The sequence below is a fragment of the Lampris incognitus genome, chromosome 17 (genome assembly GCF_029633865.1).
Source record: "Lampris incognitus isolate fLamInc1 chromosome 17, fLamInc1.hap2, whole genome shotgun sequence".
Taxonomy (NCBI): Eukaryota; Metazoa; Chordata; class Actinopteri; order Lampriformes; family Lampridae; genus Lampris; species Lampris incognitus.
In genome coordinates, this window is record NC_079227.1 from 28,921,067 (window position 1) to 28,934,121 (window position 13,055).

Below are 13,055 nucleotides of genomic sequence, written 5' to 3' on the forward strand. Positions count from 1 at the left end.
GGGAAAATACCCCCCCCCAAAAAAAGATGGAGAAAAGTAAGTCACTTTGTCCTTTAAATAGTTACAGGGCACAACTGTACATCCTGTTAGATTGTGGTGACGTTAGTATATCGCAGATGGAAACAGCCTAAGATACGAGAGGCTGTCGGATATTGTGGATTTCATTTGGGCAGTACAATCCTACACTGGCAAGGTGGATCTGTGGGTGGGGTTCGTGTCCTCTGTGATCAGTGGCTGAATCACGGAGTCGGACAGGCACGATGTACGTGACGGCTGTGCTGTGTGACAGATCAGCTTTCCAATGTCCACGTTACTGTTTGGAAGGCGTCGATGTCCTCGGTGGTTTAGTCACCGTGTTGTACAAGCAGTTCGCGCAGACACACATGGGTCTTGTAATATCCAGATCTGGGTAGTTCAAGGCTGTCGAGAGAGCCTGTTGTTCGGCAAAAGGGTTGAATAACGGCATAAGCCAGACAGATCTGATGAAAAGCAGAAACCCTGCAGGAATTCAGAGCAGCCGAGTCTGTTGCCGTGGCGAAGAAGTGGCCGGGGTTGCGATTCAAACGGTTGTTTTTTGTGTAATGAAAGCAATGTGCGCTATTTGCCCCCGTGCGTATGTCTTTTCAGCCCAACAAAGGGCTAAGGCATCTGCTTCGGCGTGCCTCTTTTCCAGCTGGGGCTGCTCTGCTGTGGAGGCCAAGTGCTGAGCAGCTTACACTGCTTAGATATTGGCTTCAGCGTGGCCCTAGTCCTACTACATTGAATTAAACCTCTGCAACGACAACCAGAAGAGGTATGTTTTGTACATAATCTACACTTATTAAGTATTTTCCAGCCTCTGTTTTGAAGGGGAGAAGGAGGAAAAGAGCGCAGAAAGAGTTGCTGCAGGCAGCAGCGGAGCATGAAGCACCTCTCAGACGTTACGATGCCAGAGAGTCCCACATGTGTCTATGAGAACCTGACACATTAGAGACATTTTAATCATGATTCACAGAGTCAGCTCATTAAGCTGTCCCAGCTAACGTCAGAAGGTTGTGATTACACTTCAGAGAGTGACAGTTGTGACCAAATGTCACTTTTATATTATTATCTATTAGTGGCTGGGTTCGGGTAATGGCGATGTTATGTCCATTTGAGTACAGCAAGATCTCCATTTTGGGATCCTTTAAAAGAGACTATCCCCCAACTCTCTCTCTCTCTCTCTCTCTCTCTCTCTCTCTCTCTCTCTCTCTCTCTCTCTCTCTCTCTCTCTCTCTCTCTCTCTCTCTCTCTCTCTCTCACTCACACACACACACGAACACAGAACTTTGTGGAGTCTGCAGCTATAGTGCGGGGGCTGAAGCTAAGGCCGTCCTGCACAAAGACAGCCTTTATGCCTCCTCTATCCCCCACACCCTGCCCAAGTGTCCCTGTACCATACTAGGGGGATACACGCACAAATACATACACACTCATATGCACTGGCAAAGACACATTACTATACTGACATACCACATCTGGTAGATTTGTCAGTTACCTATCACTAATATTTCCCCTGTGAGTCTGCCCAAACACTGCACTCTATATGCCACCATTCATTTACTGCAATACGTGTGCTTCTTCCCATCGTCCGGCACTTTTACAACAAAAATCACTTTTGCGTTGCTGTGCTTGCTTTGTGCTGGCACCCTTTTATTTCGCCTTTAAGAATACAAATGAATTGAATTGAGTTGCTAAGTAAAACTCAGTATGCTCACAGGGTATGCTATGGACACACCATACACACACACACACACACACACACGCGCACCCCACCTCCTTGACACGCCATCATGGCCAGTGCAGTCCTTCTGAGAGGCCTTGTGTTTCAGAGTCGGAGATCGTGGGGTTAAAGCGCTATCGTGTTACCAGCAGGGTCTGGCTGAGACAAAGCCTGAATGGAGGCCGAGTTTACATACCGCTTGCCCGGGCCTCCATTGACTAGATCTCGCCACAGCCAATTACAATACAGGGGTCCATGCAAATCAGCCTATTGTCACACAGCATGCCTATGACTTGCCCACCGATCCCAGCGTGTATCTGTGAGCATTGCTCACATCCCCAAAACACCCCACGCTTCTCATCTTCTTCAGAATGGAAATGTTATAGGGGCTTTACAGTACAGGAAAGGCCCTGTGGGAACCATCTCAGTCAGTGAAAGCCAGAGTTTTGCAAACCTTGTCTACCTTAGAAATCCTTGGAAACTGCTGATTCCAAAGATACCTTTCTTTTTGTTCTACAATGAATATTTCTGGAGTTTTAAGCGAACATACAAACATACACTCTTGGCCGCCGCCGCCCGGCCGCCGCCACCACAAATCGCCACAAAATAAACTCAATTTCAAAATAAATAAAAACATTTTACTGGGTTTTTGAACCAAGTCAAATTTCGAATAAAACTCTTCCTTTTGAAACAAGCTGCTTGGCCTCGTCTGAGCACAGATGTGTTTGTGTTATATCATGAATGAGTTGAGGTGACAAAGGTTTGGGTCATATACGATGAGCAACCGGTGTGGGCAGCAGCCGTGCATGCACACATGCACACATGCACACGCACACAGAGTCCCACCGCCTTCTCTTGGTTTTCGGGTTTGAATGACTGTTGCAGGTCTTTGAGGCTAATGTAGGAAGGACACTTAGCAGGACAGTGTGTGCTGCTGAACTGATTGGATTTACTGACATCTGAACCAGTAGCGACTCATTCAATCACTCATGACCCCCGTGCCTCATGCACCCCGTTCCCTCATCCAGTGTTTTCACTTCTGTGGCGAAATCCACATTTTGTCAAGTGACCTTCCCTTGCGAGATCGTCAGAAACAGTCCATCCTTTCAAGGGTTCCACGTACAGTCTAGTGTCTTGCTCACGTATAAACACACACGTATACACATGTATACACACATACACACATATACATACTACATATACCACGTATACACATGTATATCGGAGGCCGAGGTCGGATGGGTTTTGAGACTTACATCAACGGTGAAGCTTAACTTGAGCAATACTCGGAATGACTTCTTAGGATTTTTTCCCGCTGTTCTCCCCAATTGTGCTTGGCCAATTACGCAGCCGTCCCGGTCGCTGCTCCGCCCCCTCTGCCGGTCCGGGGAGGGCTGCAGACTACCACATGCCTCCTCCGATACGTGTGGAGTCGCCAGCCGCTTCTTTTCAACCTGACAGTGAGGAGTTTCGCCAGGGGGGTCGTAGCGCGTGGGAGGATCACGCTATTCCCCCCAGTTCCCCCTCCCCCCGTACAGGCGCCCCGACCAACCAGAGGAGGCGCTAGTGCAGCAACCAGGACACAAAGCTACATCTGACTTCCCACCCGCAGACACGGCCAATTGTGTCTGTAGGGACGCCCGACCAAGCCGGAGGTAACACTGGGATTCAAACCAGCGATCCCCGTGTTGCTAGGCAACGGAATAGACCGCCATGCCAACTGGAGGCCCCCAGAATGTCTTATCTTGATGGATGAACTAGCTGTTATGTTTATTTGCCCCTTACTTAAAAGTAATGTATCATGAATAAATGATGCCCATGAGCTGATAGTTTTGTTAAAAGTTGGCTTTGAAAGTACAGCTGCCCTCCAACATGCAGTCACACACACAAACTTACAGTACACACACACACACACACACACACACACACACACACACACACACACACACAAGCTGAAACACTGTTTCCCACCCTGTTTCAGAGGTCAAATGCGAACAAAGTTAAACGAACAAGCTCATTGTTCTTTCTGTTAAATTCTTCTATATTTAGCCAGAGCGAGCCTCTCATGTCAGTGGAGCAGGACCTCCGGGGGGCTGAATGGGAGGAGCATGTGACTCGGCTGGAGCTACCTCTCCTCCCAACTACGGCAACGTGCACCGACACACCGACGAACGTGAATCAACAACCGCACTGAGATGCTCTCGAGCAATCTGCATGTCAGCTGACAGGAAACTAGGTGGACTCCATGCACACATACTATGCACACGCACACACACACACACACACACACACACACACACACACACACACACACACACAACACACACACACACTCCACCCCTTATTGCAGAAGGAGCCTCGTCTCCACGGTGACGAAAGACAAAAAAGGAGGCCTGACTAGAGGCACAGCTGGTCTTTAATGGGGAAGAGAGAGAGAGAGAAAGGGGAAGAGAGAGAGAGAGAAAGGGGGAGAGCGAGAGAGAGCGAGAGAGAGAGTGGAAGGAGAGTCAGTAGACAGAAAAGTGAATGAGAGTTTGGAGAGGTGCAGACAGGACAGAATGAGGGGGGTGAGAGAGAGAGAGAGAGAGAGAGAGAGAGAGAGAGAGAGAGAGAATGTCAACACGAGCAGTGAAAGCGCTGGTGGGTGAACAAGGGAGGGTATCCTGGAAAGTGAGGGAGGGCGAAAGAGGAGGGGACGGAGGAGGTGCACAAACTCTCTGAGAGCAGGAGTGACTCAGAAGAGACAAACTGCTGCTATCTCCAAGACTTGCAGAGCGGGCCAGCGAACCGCTGGGTCCTTGAACAACCGCTCACTTCAAGGTGGCCGTTCTCAAGTCCAGCTCGAAACAAGCTAATTAGACGAAGAGCCTGACACAACCATAAAAAAAGAGAGAGAGAGAGAAAAAGAAGAACGAGAGGCATGAGTAGAGGGGGAGGGTTGAAAACAAGAGGAAGGACTGTGAATCATCGAGTAGATGGTTTTATGTGCAAAGTGAGCCCTGGTCGGTCGTCCTCTGTGAGGAACGTGAGCAAGCGGAGCGTTAACGGCTGGCTTCTGGGTGAAGCTGTGCATGTTCCCCGCAGAGGTAAGTCTGTTTCCCCTCTTCTCGATCCGTTGTTTTCCTTTTAACATTCTTAACCGGTGATGTTCAGCTGATGGGTTCAGTGCACGTTACACCATGTGGACACCACAGAGCCCAGGTCACCTTTATCCCTTCTGTGGTTGTTTACAGACCAAGTACTTATCATCACTGTGTGGACAACACAAGCTATCTCCCGTAAACACACTGAGTTTTTGGTCAACACTCAGTCCCACTCCACTGTACTGTCACACAGCCTCACACAGATTGAGCGAAGTGATGGCTTTTTGGTGCACTCGGTGTGCGTCCGAACAAACAAAACGAGGGCAGAAAGAGGAAAGAAAAAAAAAGGAAAAAAAAGTGTAACATTCAACAGCCCCAACAGTAGTCTGCATCTAGGCTGGCACAGCAAAGGAAATGACTAACCGACAAAGGACTTGAGCAAATTGCAGGGCCAGTTTACAGTGACATAAGTGGATTTATGTCATATCCCGGGGAGCCTGATTTCGTCTTTTTCATTTCTGCCACTTATGAAATATGATGCCGGAGTGCAGTGGAAAGACAAAGGAGAGAGGAGCCTCAGGGCAGCCGGGGGGAGAAGGGTATATATACACTATACAGTACACAGTATACTATGGTATATAGAGTATACTATGGTATATACTATACAGTTTTCAGTATACTATGGTATACAGTATACTGTATACAGTGTATGGTATATGGTATATGGTATATGGTATACAGTATACAGTATACTGTATCTGGTATACAATATATGGTATGCAGTATACAGTATGGTATACAGTATACTGTATACAGTATATGGTATATGGTATACCGTATACAGTATATAATATACTGTATACTGCATACCATTTATGTATTGTATACCAGATAAGGTATACTGTATACTGTATACTGCATACCATATACTGTATACAGTACACAGTACATGGTATACAGTATACAGTATGCAGTATAAAGTATACAGGAGATGGTATACACAGTATAGAGTATAAAGTATACAGTATGCAGTAGCAGCAGAGAGCTCACACATACTTTGAAGGTGGCAGAGGAACATTTGTGGCCAGAATTAACGGCCCGCCGCTCGCAGTCCCCCCCCCCCCCCCCCCCCCCCGTAATCTGTCGTCAGAAGAATCTCCTGAAATCAGCCGAAACAGGGGAACGTTTAGGCTCCCCTATATCATTGGATTGATCTACAACTTAATGAAGAAAAAACAAAAGTAAACTGAAAAAGTAAACTTCAGTAATATGTTTACAAAGAAGGGCCTGGTGGCTCATTTATGAGACACTCTTATTTGTTCTCGGGCACTCAAGGAAATTGTTAGCTCTCAGCTTTGTCTGCCAGACATGTGCAAAACCTGGTGGCTATTTGTAAGTCCTTCCTGCTGACATCTGCTGTCTTCCTCTTGCATCCAGCAGCCACTCAGGCTGGCAAAGGCGTCAATGTCGGGTGACCGGTGTCTACATGCAGGGGTTACCCGGGCTCTACGTCTTCCCTATGGGACAGACGTCAGGGCTAGAATATTCCACCAGTGTGTAAGAACGAATTTGTGCAGACGGCGTTTCATGACCAAGGACCCTAAGAAAGAAAAAAACTTTTTATTGGCACACGTCTTGAGAGTTCATCTGAATTTGATGAGACACAACTGTTTCTCGTTTCCTGTACACTTCCACCGCCGTGTTTAAGAGCAGGTGGCTTCTGAGTTAGCGGTTCACACACAGCAAATTATAAAACGCTTTTCCTCCATGGAAATGGTGAAGACAAAAGCACTTTCCATGGACAGCGGAGGAGATTAGACGGCGCTGAAGTCTACGTGGCTGCAAATCCGATGACCTCGGAGTTCCTGTTTCGACAGTCCCCCGGTGTTATCGAGACGTGTGCAGCCCGTGGAAGTGTCGTCCTCCTCCCAGGGCTCGAGCACGAGAGGAAAACTGAGCACGGATCTCATCAGCTGCTGGGCAGGAGTTGTTGGAAACAACGCCATCCAAAACATCCAAAGGTTGAGCTGGAGAAGTCTGGAACAAACGTGTCGCGGCCGTGGACCGTCCGCAGAACTCTGAACCACAAATGGTTGTGTGGTTTTGAGGCCCGGCAGGACTCCACTGCTGAAGGGAAGATGCAGTGAAGCAAGACTGGCCTCAGTATGCTCACAGGGGAAGCTATGAACACAGACACACACACACACACACACAAACATGGCATGGCGTGGTGGAACCTGACCATCATGACGATAATCTGAAGAGAAATGTCGGCGTCCTGAGACTGGGTCTTTGTCGGATGTCTTGGGTCCTCCAGCAGGATGAAGGCATCCAGCAGCAGTTCAGGAGGAAAGGGTGCAGTGGCCCCGCTACCAATCCTGATGTGAGTCCCTTTGAGCCAGGAGCTGAAAGCAGCATTGGCTAAAAGGCACCCTGCAAACATGCCAGACGTGGAGGGGAACACGGTCGGTGGGGAAGTCAAGCAACTGACGGGTCCAACAAGCATTTAGAGACACTCGTCCCTGTAAAGGCCGGGCAACAAGGTGCTTTGGTGCCAATAAGTTTATCCAGTCTTTTTTGGTGTATTTTTTAACCTTAAAATGCTAAGGTTTACTTTTTTTTGCTTTACATTTTTTATTCTACTTTCTTAAAGGGCAAATTAATTAACCCAATAAATTTGACAGAACAAAACGGTTTTCCTGTTTCCCTTTATGTGAGATTATGTAGTGAAACTGTTTTGTTTTTCCCCCCTAGTAATCTCTGCCAGTTGGTATAGTTTATGTTTCTAATATCGGTGACGCACGTTGTCTTCTTCAGAATTGCCTTCTACTAATGTGGTGGCGTCATGTTGTCCCTGTCTTTCTTGTCTAAGTCATACAGGATGAGCTGCAGACTGAGCTCACCTCATCAGAAGATGAGAGAGAGATAGAAAGAAAGAGAGCATGAGAGAGAGTGAGAGAGAAAGAGAGAGAGAACAAGAGAGTGTGAGAGAGAAAGAGAGAGTGTGTGTGCGTGCGTGTGTGTGTGTGTGTGTGTGTGTGTGTGTGTGTGTGTGTGTGTGTGTGTGTGAAAGAGAGAGAGAGAGAGAGAGAGAGAGAGAGAGAGAGAGAGAGAGAGAGAGAGAGAGAGAGAGAGAGAGAGAGTGAGAGAGAAAGAGAGAGAGAACAAGAGAGTGTGAGAGAGAAAGAGAGAGTGTGTGTGCGTGCGTGTGTGTGTGTGTGTGTGGTGTGTGTGTGTGTGTGTGTGTGAAAGAGAGAGAGAGAGAGAGAGAGAGAGAGAGAGAGAGAGAGAGAGAGAGAGAGAGAGAGAGAGAGAGAGAGAGAGAGGAGAGAGAGAGAGAGAGAGAGAGAGAGAGAGAGCGCACGTTGCAACCACAGAAAAAAAATCGTTTTTTTTGTTTGTTTTTTTGGTGACTTGTCTTGTGCCACAGTCTTAAACATTTGATTTGACCTGATTAACAAATCGAGAAAAAACAAGAAGTTACAACATGTCCCTCTACTGTCAGACCACTATGGATCCCAAAACCCCTGATCCAGATCAGTTAAATCATTTCCTGGGCTTAGCACACACACACACACACACACACACACACACACACACACACACACACACACACACACACACACACACACACACACACACACACACACACACACACACACACACACACACAGAGTTCCTCTCTCACGGCTTATTTTGCCCGCCGGTTCGCAGACTCGCCTCCTCGCCTCCTCGCCTCCCTCCACCATCAGCCGGCGATAAGCTTGCCCACACACAGCTGCTCCGGTGCTGATGACAGGCCCCGGTCTCAAATGCCAGGCTTGAAATAGTCTGGCATGTTTATAATTAAACTGTTTGGGTAGCGCGGCACCTCCCTCGCTGTATACGGTTCCAGATCCACCCAGGACCTGCTGGAGGATCACATGTGCTGCCCACAACACCCCCCCCCCCCACACACACACACACACCTGCCCGCTGCACTGACGCACTTGTGCACGGAGGAAGTACATTATGGTACTGATGAGAGGTGCTTTGGCATGATGAGCGTGAAGTGTGAGGCCTCCTTCGTCCGGGGATATGGGACATACGCATGCAGCAGCCCTCCCGTCTCCAGGGGTAATTGCAGCGTATGCGATGCAAATTGCAGAGTAGATGCGAAAGCTGGGTGGAGCTCTGGATAAATATAACTGCAGGCTATGACTTTTTACACCAGGGTTTCTTCCCCCCAGACGGTGACAGAGTGCGTTGGGTCCATGCATAGCCCTTCATTCACTTTACTGTCCATCTTTTTTTAGGCTTGACCGGTGCAGGTGTGGCGCTGTAAGACTCCACATGCGATATCCCGAGGCCACCGCACTCCTCTGAGCATATTTTCTTTCGGGACCGACGCCTGAAGCTCGCAGAGGATGGAGGTGAAAGGGGAGGTGCTGGATATCCTTCAGAAGGTGTGGACCAAACTACAGGGTCTCCCCCAAGCCAACCCGCTGGAGCTGGGGGCCTTCTTCATACTCATCCTCTTTGTTGGTGAGTGTTTGTTTGTGACTTGTGATATATGAAGCAGGCATGTGCACCTGTGGGCGTCCGGGTAGCGTGGCGGTCTATTCCGTTGCCTACCAACACGGGGATCGCTGGTTCGAATCCCCGTGTTACCTCCGGCTTGGTTGGGCGTCCCTACAGACACAATTGACCGTGTCTGTGGGTGGGAAGCCGGATGCAAGTATGTGTCCCGGTCGCTGCACTAGCGCCTCCTCTGGTCGGTCAGGACGCCTGTTCAGGGGGGGAGGGAGAACTGGGGGGGGGAATGGCGTGATCTTCCCACACGCTACCTCACCTGGTGAAACTCCTCACTGTCAGGTGAAAAGAAGCGGCTGGCGACTCCACATGTATGGGAGGAGACATGTGGTAGACAGTCTGCAGCCCTCCCCGGATCGGCAGAGACCAGGGCGGCTCGGAAGAATGGGGTAATTGGCCGGACACATGCACCTGTATAGGATGCATCAGTATTGATAGCAACTATCTTGTCATTAAAACGAAACATAAACTTGCATGGCATGTGTTACAAAACGGCGTGTCTGTCTCCTTCCAGCCACGTTTCTCTTTATGATTGTGCTGTCCTGCGTCCACTGCTGCTGCTGTGGGAAGCCCAAATACCAGGGCTCCCGAATACAGCCCCTGCAGACCATCTGAAGGGGAGGACAGCATCTTCCCTACCCTTTCACCAAGGGAACATCACGTACACACACACACACACACACACACACACACACACACACACACACACACACACACACACACACACACACACACAAGGGCTCATGGCTGGGAGAGAAGAAGGGACGAGGGATCAAGGAGAAGGATGAGGAGATATTTTCAGGAGTGTTTCTGAAAGTGGGACAGAGACCAGAGACGCTGTTAGAGATCCACGCCATGTGGCCCGGGCCAGGGAGTCGGTGCAAAACCAGCAGAGTAGCGCAACCCATCAAGAGTCACTGTGGGGCCGGATGATGGAGCAGTGTGCTGCAGCTCTTTTCAGGGACAACAAGTCCTATGCTTTCCACAACAAAAAGAAAAGGAGATGGTATGAAAAGACTGGTGAGTCTGCTCAGGGTTGGTGCTTAAATGGCAGACTGACTCAAACATTACAGATCTTGTGGTTTTGATAATATGTAATATGTGATAATAAAAAAAAAAGTTAAAAAAAAGAAGCTCTTCTCTCTTAAATTGAACATATTGTGAACTTTGCTCATATGGGCACATTTGGTGTAGTGGAGGACAAGGCATAGAGCGCCCTCTGCTGGTTAAGAGAGTATAAAGTGTTTTGCAAAAAATGTCTACGGACGAATGAAAGAAAAGTGTCAATGAAGAAAGAATAAATTATTTCATTAAGAACTATAGCAAAGATACTGGCAAATAAAACAAGCATTGCAGAGTTATGTTTAACTGAATCATTTTCAATATTCCCCCACATCCTGCTGTGTTGTGTACTGAAACAAGATGATCTTGGATAAATAATATTGATTTGTTCTTGGTAATCAGAGACTAACCATACCAAGTAAAGATGTATTTGTGAATGAACTTATGCACAGCAGTTATGAATATACTGTATATTAAAGTTTAAAAAAACTGGACTCATCAATTTTTACAAAGTCACAACTTTTTAAAGTCACATTTACCCACACAGACGTTGCATGACTTCGCTGATAGATAGTTGAACCACTGTATGCATACCTTATCGTCATGGCTCTCCTTCGCCTCCAGCAGTCAATATTATCTGTAAACATTAACCAGGAGCTTTGTTTCCTGTATTCCTTCTCCAGCGGTCGCACTCACAAAACCAAACAGGGCGAAGGAAGGGCACGTTTCACCAAGAGCAAGAGAGCCAGAAATCACACTTTAGATGCCAAAGCAGGGAGGCAGCAATTACCAGCATTTGGGTTTTGAGCGAGGGATAAAAAGAAATGTAAGACCTGCCATAACTGGATGTAAGATAGTCTGATGCGCCAGCTGTATTTAGACTGGAACTGGATTGGGAAGTCAACAGGAGGGCCGCTTGCTTGGTCATCTCCGCTCGCAGACTGTATTTACACAGTTGTGAAGCAGAGCAGAAGATCTCCTAGCAGGACATGGCAGTGGAGAGGTGAGTCTTTCAACAGGAGTGTGTTGGTGAAGATAGTTGGGAACGTCGCTTGTTTCTGTAGAGCATGCTGATACTAACATGGCGTGTCGCTTTCTGTCTGTGAAAGTGTTTTTTTCTTCTTCTGTTGAATTGGACGCAGTAACATAACTAGGTCATTTGACCTTAGTCATCTATCTCATACCAGAGTGTATGAGATAGATTTGCATCAAGTAAGACATCTGCATGAGTAAAGAAAGTGACCAACAACTTCTTATTATCTCAGCTATATGAGGATGATGATGATGATGATGATGATGATGATGGTGCAGGTGATAACGATGGCAGTCATTTTAGATACGTTTTTGATCAGTACACACTAACTGTGGGCTTTCCCTTAAAGCTCTTTAACTATGATTCTGCCCATCTTTCTGTTTGTATAGTGCACTAGAGCCTCCAGGCCCCACTTGGTCACCAGAGGACTGGGCTGGGTGGTTCATGCATCGCCTGTATCAGGAACCCTGGGCACTGGGTGGTGTTGTGGTCATAGGAGTGTTTGTGCTGGGAACTCTTTCTCTGGTTGTGTTTGCTCTACTCTACGGTTGCTGTTGCGCCCAAAAGGAAGAAGGCAAGGGGAAGAAGAAGAAATCCAAGAATTCGGTGATTTAGATGTATATGAGGGGGACATTAGTCATCTTGACTCACACATATTAAGCACTGACATGACAGAGAAAACCTGTTTAAAACTTACCTGTCCATTGCTGGGTCATTCTCAAACTGGACTGAAATCTGAACTTGCAGTATACTAACCCAAACTTTTGTAGCACATAGACATATTCAATTTACATGTTTGAAATTAAAGCATAATATGGAATACTTGTGTGCTTTTACTCTTTTGTGTTTACCAAAGCAACGTTAATTGAAACTACAATGTAAATTGGGGGAAAAATCATTTCATTTCCGATTTGATCAAGTATTTTCAATTAATTTCTCTCAATTGATTGATATGATTAAAACTGATAGTATAAACTCCTGGCTTCCATCAGAGCTACAGACTCGCTCATCTTTCAGCAGAGGCCTAAAATGTTCTTTTCCAGGCCTACCTTAATCTATAGATGGTCTTGAAGGATGACTGTTACACTGTCATACTTTGTGGCATGGTCCAGCTAGGTTGTAATTTGAATCCCCTACTGTTATTATTTGCATCTCTGTTGCATCCTCCTATTATGCACTTAAACTATTGGCTATAATATGATTACGATTTAGTGCTCTAAGATGCCCGCAGGTTGACACACACATATCTGCTAATTGTTGACTTTCACTAAGTCACTTTGGATAACAGTACCTGCCAAATGAGAAAATGTCAGTGTTACAGCTTCATTGCTATAGTAAAGCGTCGTACCAGTGGGTTTCCTTAATGATGGTAAAACATAAAAAATGACCAAAATGTCACGATGGATAACTTACATACAAAGTAAACAAACAGGCACAAACTACTTTTAACAATGTGTTGCTAAATGCTGCATGTTGTCTCTATTATTCATCATTCAGAAATTCCACACCCTTATGCCATGATTTAATCCTACACGACAATTTTAAAGATATAAAGAAAAAAGCT

At 46.9% G+C, this 13,055-nt stretch overlaps 1 long non-coding RNA gene across 1 annotated transcript; it reads left to right on the forward strand.

The window, feature by feature from the left end:
• The first annotated feature begins 10,065 nt into the window (after positions 1 to 10,065).
• LOC130127773 (uncharacterized) lies at positions 10,066 to 12,720 on the forward strand. Its single transcript, XR_008811850.1, has 3 exons — positions 10,066 to 10,416; positions 11,142 to 11,461; positions 11,881 to 12,720. It is a non-coding gene; the product is annotated as an uncharacterized LOC130127773 (long non-coding RNA).
• The last annotated feature ends 335 nt before the right edge of the window (positions 12,721 to 13,055 follow it).